Here is a 6,157-nt window from a genome sequence, read left to right on the forward strand (position 1 = left end):
TCTCAGGCTTCCTGGAACGGTAAAGGCTGATCTAACCTGCAACACCAGCAGGGAAAGGTAAAGGAAAAAAAGACTGAGACGGTCGGAAAAGTAAAGGTGCAACCCAGCTGATAAATTCGTAGCTAATGTCTCCACATTTTTGTCTCTTCGCCCTCACAGTGAAAGAAAACAGCAATCTGAGTAAAATATACTTCTGATAGCTTGTACACTCTGACGATGCCGAGACAGATGCCAACGTAGCTTCAGATTAACTAATTCTGAAAAGTATTATTTGAAAAAACAAGTCGTACATTGTAAACGAATTTAGTAAAGATAGGCTAATATTGGTGACTGGAAATAGGTCGTGTACAACTTGATATTGCTATATTTTGAATAGAAAACGAGATTGGGTGGACAGAAGCGGTTGGAAAGGATAGCCGATCGGCTGAAGACTATGGTGAAATTTTAGACCGGCTGCAGGGCTTTCTAGCAAGCGGCTCGTTGGTCTAGGGGTATGATTCTCGCTTTGGGCGTTTTTCTAATGGAATATGCGAGAGGTCCCGGGTTCAAATCCCGGACGAGCCCTGTTATCTCACTGCTTTTGAGTGAAAAGTCACCAATTGGATTCTGACATCTTTGCAGTTGTTCGAATTGAATTATATTTGAGCTCCAGAGGACAAAGTGCAGAAGTTTCCAAGGCGCAACACACACGGAGTAAATAAAATGTCTCAAGATGATGTGGAGATTGAAGCTGAATGTGAATTTACCCCAATTTATGCGGTCTCATTGATATCAGATGACGGGATCGAGAACCACATATCCAAGTTTGCCGATGACACAAAGATAGACAGAATTATAAGCAGTGTGGATGGAAGAATGAGATTACAGAGAGATATTACTAGATTAAGTGAATGGGCAAAACTGCGGCAAATGGATTTCAACGTAAGCAAGTTTGAGGCCGTCCACTTTGGACCTCAAAAAGATAGATCAGAAAACATATTAATGGATGTTACTCCAAAAAATTGACCTCATGACATTTTGTGTGGATTCGCTTGTTTCTCAAGTCTGCCAAACTTTTAAAAGTTACCAAAATATTGCAATAGGAAAGATATGGCCCGTACGGGGATTGAACCCGCGACCTTGGCGTTATTAGCACCACGCTCTAACCAACTGAGCTAACCGGCCATGTAGACATCTTAGCTTTATGGGCTTTCCCGCGTGTTGGGTAGTTTGTGTTTATTTTTACACCAGCTGACAGGGTTTTACAACGAATATTGAAGAAACCACATCCCTTAAACATTGTTACTTGTTTCTGTATATACTGTCGAGGATGTAGATCAAAATTAACAAACAAAGAGCACTTTAATGTAACAAATTAAATTCCGATCAATATTATTTTACTAACAATCAACAGCCCATCCATAAAACACTGCCCCGCTATAAAACCTGTGGGCAGGACCCTGAGCTGCTGTGAAAATGATATCACCGCAACGTGATTCGATCACGCTGCGTTTTGACGTTGAGTCAGATGTCTGTCTGTCTATCTGTCTGTCTGTTTATCCGTCTGATTGGGTCTCGGCCTTATTCTCAGGCCAGGCTTTTTGTTTGCTGGCTGCAGGCCTCGCTCCCCGACTGACTGAACAACTACCGGGCCGTGTGTCAGAATCAATGACTGTGACTGACTGTCTGCCCATTTATGGCCACATTTCTGAGTTCCTGCCTTCGCTCTGTGTCGCAGGCCTGTCTCTGTCCCTTAGGATCACAACACACCCACAAGCTTCACGACTGAACGCAGGTTTGGACAGTCTGTCCTCGCAGGTCCTTCGGAAGCTAATGATTTTGAACTGAATTATTTTTCCTGAGTGACTTGTGAAGTTTGGTTCAGTGATATGTTTGCGAAAGAGAACGGAGGAAATAGTTAGTGTGCAACTCGACATTTCTCTACATTGGAATAGAAAACGTGATTCGATGGATAGAAGAGGTCTGAAAGGATGGCCGATCGGCTGTGGGTGGCAGCGAATTCTGCAGTGGCTGCAGTGGTTCATTACCGGTAATGAAAATGAGGTAATATACTACCACAAGCTGCCGGTGAAAATCATTCAATTTCCCAAACTTGACCCACCGAATCAAATGAAGCTGCTGGGAAAGCTACAAGACAACGCCGGTCTATCGGGCATCGTTTGAAGCAACTGGCAGTTTAAAGTAGCATCTACAGCCATGTAAGTACTGCCATGTGCCGCTGCGATCGCCGAGTGGTTGAAGCGTTAAATTCAAGATCAAATCGAGTTTTCCTTCGCAGGTTTGATTTCTGCTCGCTGAATTATTGTTGAAAGATCCGTTCAATGCTCAAATGAATGAACTGGATCTAACTCACTTCATTTATCTCCCTCAGAGCATGAGAGATACTCGAGCGTGGCCGGCGCTTTTAATTGGGTGCCCAATGTACTCTTGCAAAATTCAAATACACAAGAAAGAATCTTGCCCAATCTGCAACTAAAATTCTGCTACTTTGCAGAACCACCCATTTATAAGCGACTTTATTTACATGAATCTCTCTATCTCTCCTTGTCTCTTGTCTCGATGTTGTCCCCTGATGGACTTCTCAGGCTTCCTGGAACGGTAAAGGCTGATCTAACCTGCAACACCAGCAGGGAAAGGTAAAGGAAAAAAAGACTGAGACGGTCGGAAAAGTAAAGGTGCAACCCAGCTGATAAATTCGTAGCTAATGTCTCCACATTTTTGTCTCTTCGCCCTCACAGTGAAAGAAAACAGCAATCTGAGTAAAATATACTTATGATAGCTTGTACACTCTGACGATGCCGAGACAGATGCCAACGTAGCTTCAGATTAACTAATTCTGAAAAGTATTATTTGAAAAAACAAGTCGTACATTGTAAACGAATTTAGTAAAGATAGGCTAATATTGGTGACTGGAAATAGGTCGTGTACAACTTGATATTGCTATATTTTGGAATAGAAAACGAGATTGGGTGGACAGAAGCGGTTGGAAAGGATAGCCGATCGGCTGAAGACTATGGTGAAATTTTAGACCGGCTGCAGGGCTTTCTAGCAAGCGGCTCGTTGGTCTAGGGGTATGATTCTCGCTTTGGGCGTTTTTCTAATGGAATATGCGAGAGGTCCCGGGTTCAAATCTCGGACGAGCCCTGTTATCTCACTGCTCTTTAGTGAAAAGTCACGAATTGGAATCTGACATCTTTGCAGTTGTTGGAATTGAATTATATTTGAGCTCCAGAGGACAAAGTGCAGAAGTTTCCAAGGCGCAACACACACGGAGTAAATAAAATGTCTCAAGATGATGTGGAGATTGAAGCTGAATGTGAATTTACCCCAATTTCGGCGGTCTCATTGATATTAGATGACGGGATCGAGAACCACATATCCAAGTTTGCCGATGACACAAAGATAGACAGAATTATAAGCAGTGTGGATGGAAGAATGAGATTACAGAGAGATATTACTGGATTAAGTGAATGGGCAAAACTGCGGCAAATGGATTTCAACGTAAGCAAGTTTGAGGCCGTCCACTTTGGACCTCAAAAAGATAGATCAGAAAACATATTAATGGATGTTACTCCAAAAAATTGACCTCATGACATTTTGTGTGGATTCGCTTGTTTCTCAAGTCTGCCAAACTATTAAAAGTTACCAAAATATTGCAATTGGAACCTTATGGCCCGTACGGGGATCGAACCCGCGACCTTGGCGTTATTAGCACCACGCTCTAACCAACTGAGCTAACCGGCCATGTAGACATCTTAGCTTTATGGGCTTACCCGCGTGTTGGGTAGTTTGTGTTTATTTTTACACCAGCTGACAGGGTTTTACAACGAATATTGAATAAACCACATCGCTTAAACATTGTTACTTGTTTCTGTATATACTGTCGAGGATGTAGATCAAAATTAACAAACAAAGAGCACTTTAATGTAACAAATTAAATTCCGATCAATATTATTTTACGAACAATGAACAGCCGATCCCGAAAACACTGCCCCGCTATCAAACCTGTGGGCAGGACCCTGACCTGCTGTGAAAATGATATCACCGCAACGTGTTTCGATCACGTTGCGTTTTGACGTTTGAGTCAGATGTCTGTCTGTCTTTCTGTCTGTTTATCCGTTTGATTGGGTCTCTGTCTTCTTCTCAGGCTTTTTGTTTGCTGGCTGCCGGCCTCGCTCCCCGACTGACTGAACAACTGCCGGGCTGTGTGTCGGAATCAATGACTGTGACTGTCTGCCCATTTATGGCCCTGAATGGCCACATTTCTGAGTTCCTGCCTTCGCCTTTTGTCACAGGCCTGTCTCTGTCTCTTCGGGTGACAAAACACCCACAAGCTTCACGACTGAACGCAGGTTTGGTCAGTCTGTCCTCGCAGATCCTTCGGAAGCTAATGATGTTGAACTGAATCATTTTTCCTAGGTGACTTGTGAAGTTTTGTTCAGTGATATGTTTGCGAAAGAGAACGGAGGAAATAGTTAGTGTGCAACTCGACATTTCTCTTCATCGGAATAGAAAACGTGATTGGATGGATCGAAGAGATCTTAAAGGATAACCGATCGGCTGCGCCTGGTACTTAATTGTGCAGTGGCTGCAGTGGTTTATTACCGGTGGTTTGTTACCGGTGGATTGTTCGGCTTGGAGTGTGATTCTCGCTTTGGAATATTTGACGATTGATTCTGAGCGAGGTCCAGTTTTTCAATGTTGTTTGAAGCTCAAATAAATATGAACCAGATTTAACCAACCACATTTCTCTCCATCAAACAGATATTTCAGCAGACGAGTGTCCAATCGTCTCTTACAAGACATTTGAAGGAATCTCTCCCGAGCTCCATGTTAAATTCTTGCTCGTTCGCAGAACTTGGCCTTTGTTTCTATACTTTAATCTGTCGCTTGACTCTCTGTGTTTTCACCTCATGGACTTCTCAGGCTTTATTAAACGGCCAAGGATGATTGAATCTGCAGAGAAGTGTAAAGAAAGGAAGACTGAGACGGTAGGAGAAGCAAAGGTGCAACCCAGCTGATGAATTCATAACTAATGTCCACTAATGTCTCTTCGTCCTCACAGTGAAAAAATCAGCAATTTGAGTACAGTATACTTTTGGTAGAGCGTATAATCGGCAGATGTTGAGACAGACACCAATCGAACTGTTGTCGTGGTGATGAAAGCGCCCAATGCTAAACACTAGATCACAAGGTAACGCTGAACATTCTTTGCTGCGAACAAGCTGACCAACGAGGCCTTTCCCACTTGTCATTTTCGGGCCAGGCAAGCTGCTCGCACAAAACAGCATTTTCTATTCGAACTACGATCGGGACAAAAGGTGATGTTCAGGCAATGACAGCACCAAGTGCAAGTAGCCATATACACGAAATAGAAAGTGAGGTAATATACTACCACAAGCTGCCGGTGAAAATCATTCAATTTCCCAAAATTGACGCACCGAATCAAATGTCGCTCGTGGAAAAGCTGCAAGACAACGCAGGTCTATCGGGCATCGTTTGAAGCAACTGGCAGTTTAAAGTGGCATCTCCTGCTGCTTCTGTGGGGAGTGAGAGAGAGAGAGAGAGAATGTCGGTATCTGCGTACAGTTTGATTTTGTACAGAACTGCAGAGGGAAACAGCAAATATACCGGGGCTGTGAGATATGGTATCTTATTCATTTTTAACTACAAGAATATCCGGAGTCAAATGCTGAAAGGAATGGAGAGATAAGAGGCCTGAGAATAAACACAGAGCTGAATGAATCACGAAAGAGTGAAAGATAAATAAATGTCGTCAGTTCTACAGTGTTTGGTGCGGAATGTTGAGAACTCCCCGGTGGGCTGGTGGTGAGAATTCGGTGTTTTCACCGCCACGTGGTTCGATTCCCAGTCAGGGAATGAACGTTATACAAGAATTAAAGAACCGATTGAATTAACTGCATGAAGCAAATTAATCGCAGTTCGTCGTTGCATCATTGTTTGAATCACCATTAATCAACAGATAACTTTTTATTTCAGACTGAAGGAGATACTGACATGGTCATCAAGAGACAGTCAAAACTTTAATAAGACTTTTGCGCTTTGCATGTGATGAAATTTTATCATTTTACACATTGCAAGTAATAAAGTAATACAAAAAATTCAGAATCCTTTAAACCGAGGAGGAGTTGAACCT

General features: G+C 42.8%; 4 non-coding genes across 4 annotated transcripts; 2 read left to right on the forward strand and 2 right to left on the reverse strand.

Moving 5' to 3' along the window:
* Window positions 1–474: 474 nt before the first annotated feature.
* trnap-ugg (transfer RNA proline (anticodon UGG)) lies at window positions 475–564 on the forward strand. The gene is given in 2 exon segments: window positions 475–510; window positions 529–564. It is a non-coding gene; the product is annotated as a tRNA-Pro (tRNA).
* Window positions 565–1,090: 526 nt separating this feature from the next.
* Window positions 1,091–1,164, reverse strand: trnai-aau (transfer RNA isoleucine (anticodon AAU)). The gene has a single exon. It is a non-coding gene; the product is annotated as a tRNA-Ile (tRNA).
* A 1,890-nt stretch (window positions 1,165–3,054) lies between these two features.
* Window positions 3,055–3,144, forward strand: trnap-ugg (transfer RNA proline (anticodon UGG)). The gene is given in 2 exon segments: window positions 3,055–3,090; window positions 3,109–3,144. It is a non-coding gene; the product is annotated as a tRNA-Pro (tRNA).
* Window positions 3,145–3,670: 526 nt separating this feature from the next.
* On the reverse strand, window positions 3,671–3,744 carry trnai-aau (transfer RNA isoleucine (anticodon AAU)). Its single transcript has one exon. It is a non-coding gene; the product is annotated as a tRNA-Ile (tRNA).
* Window positions 3,745–6,157: the final 2,413 nt, after the last annotated feature.

This window comes from Heptranchias perlo, chromosome 20 (genome assembly GCF_035084215.1).
Source record: "Heptranchias perlo isolate sHepPer1 chromosome 20, sHepPer1.hap1, whole genome shotgun sequence".
Classification (NCBI taxonomy): Eukaryota; Metazoa; Chordata; class Chondrichthyes; order Hexanchiformes; family Hexanchidae; genus Heptranchias; species Heptranchias perlo.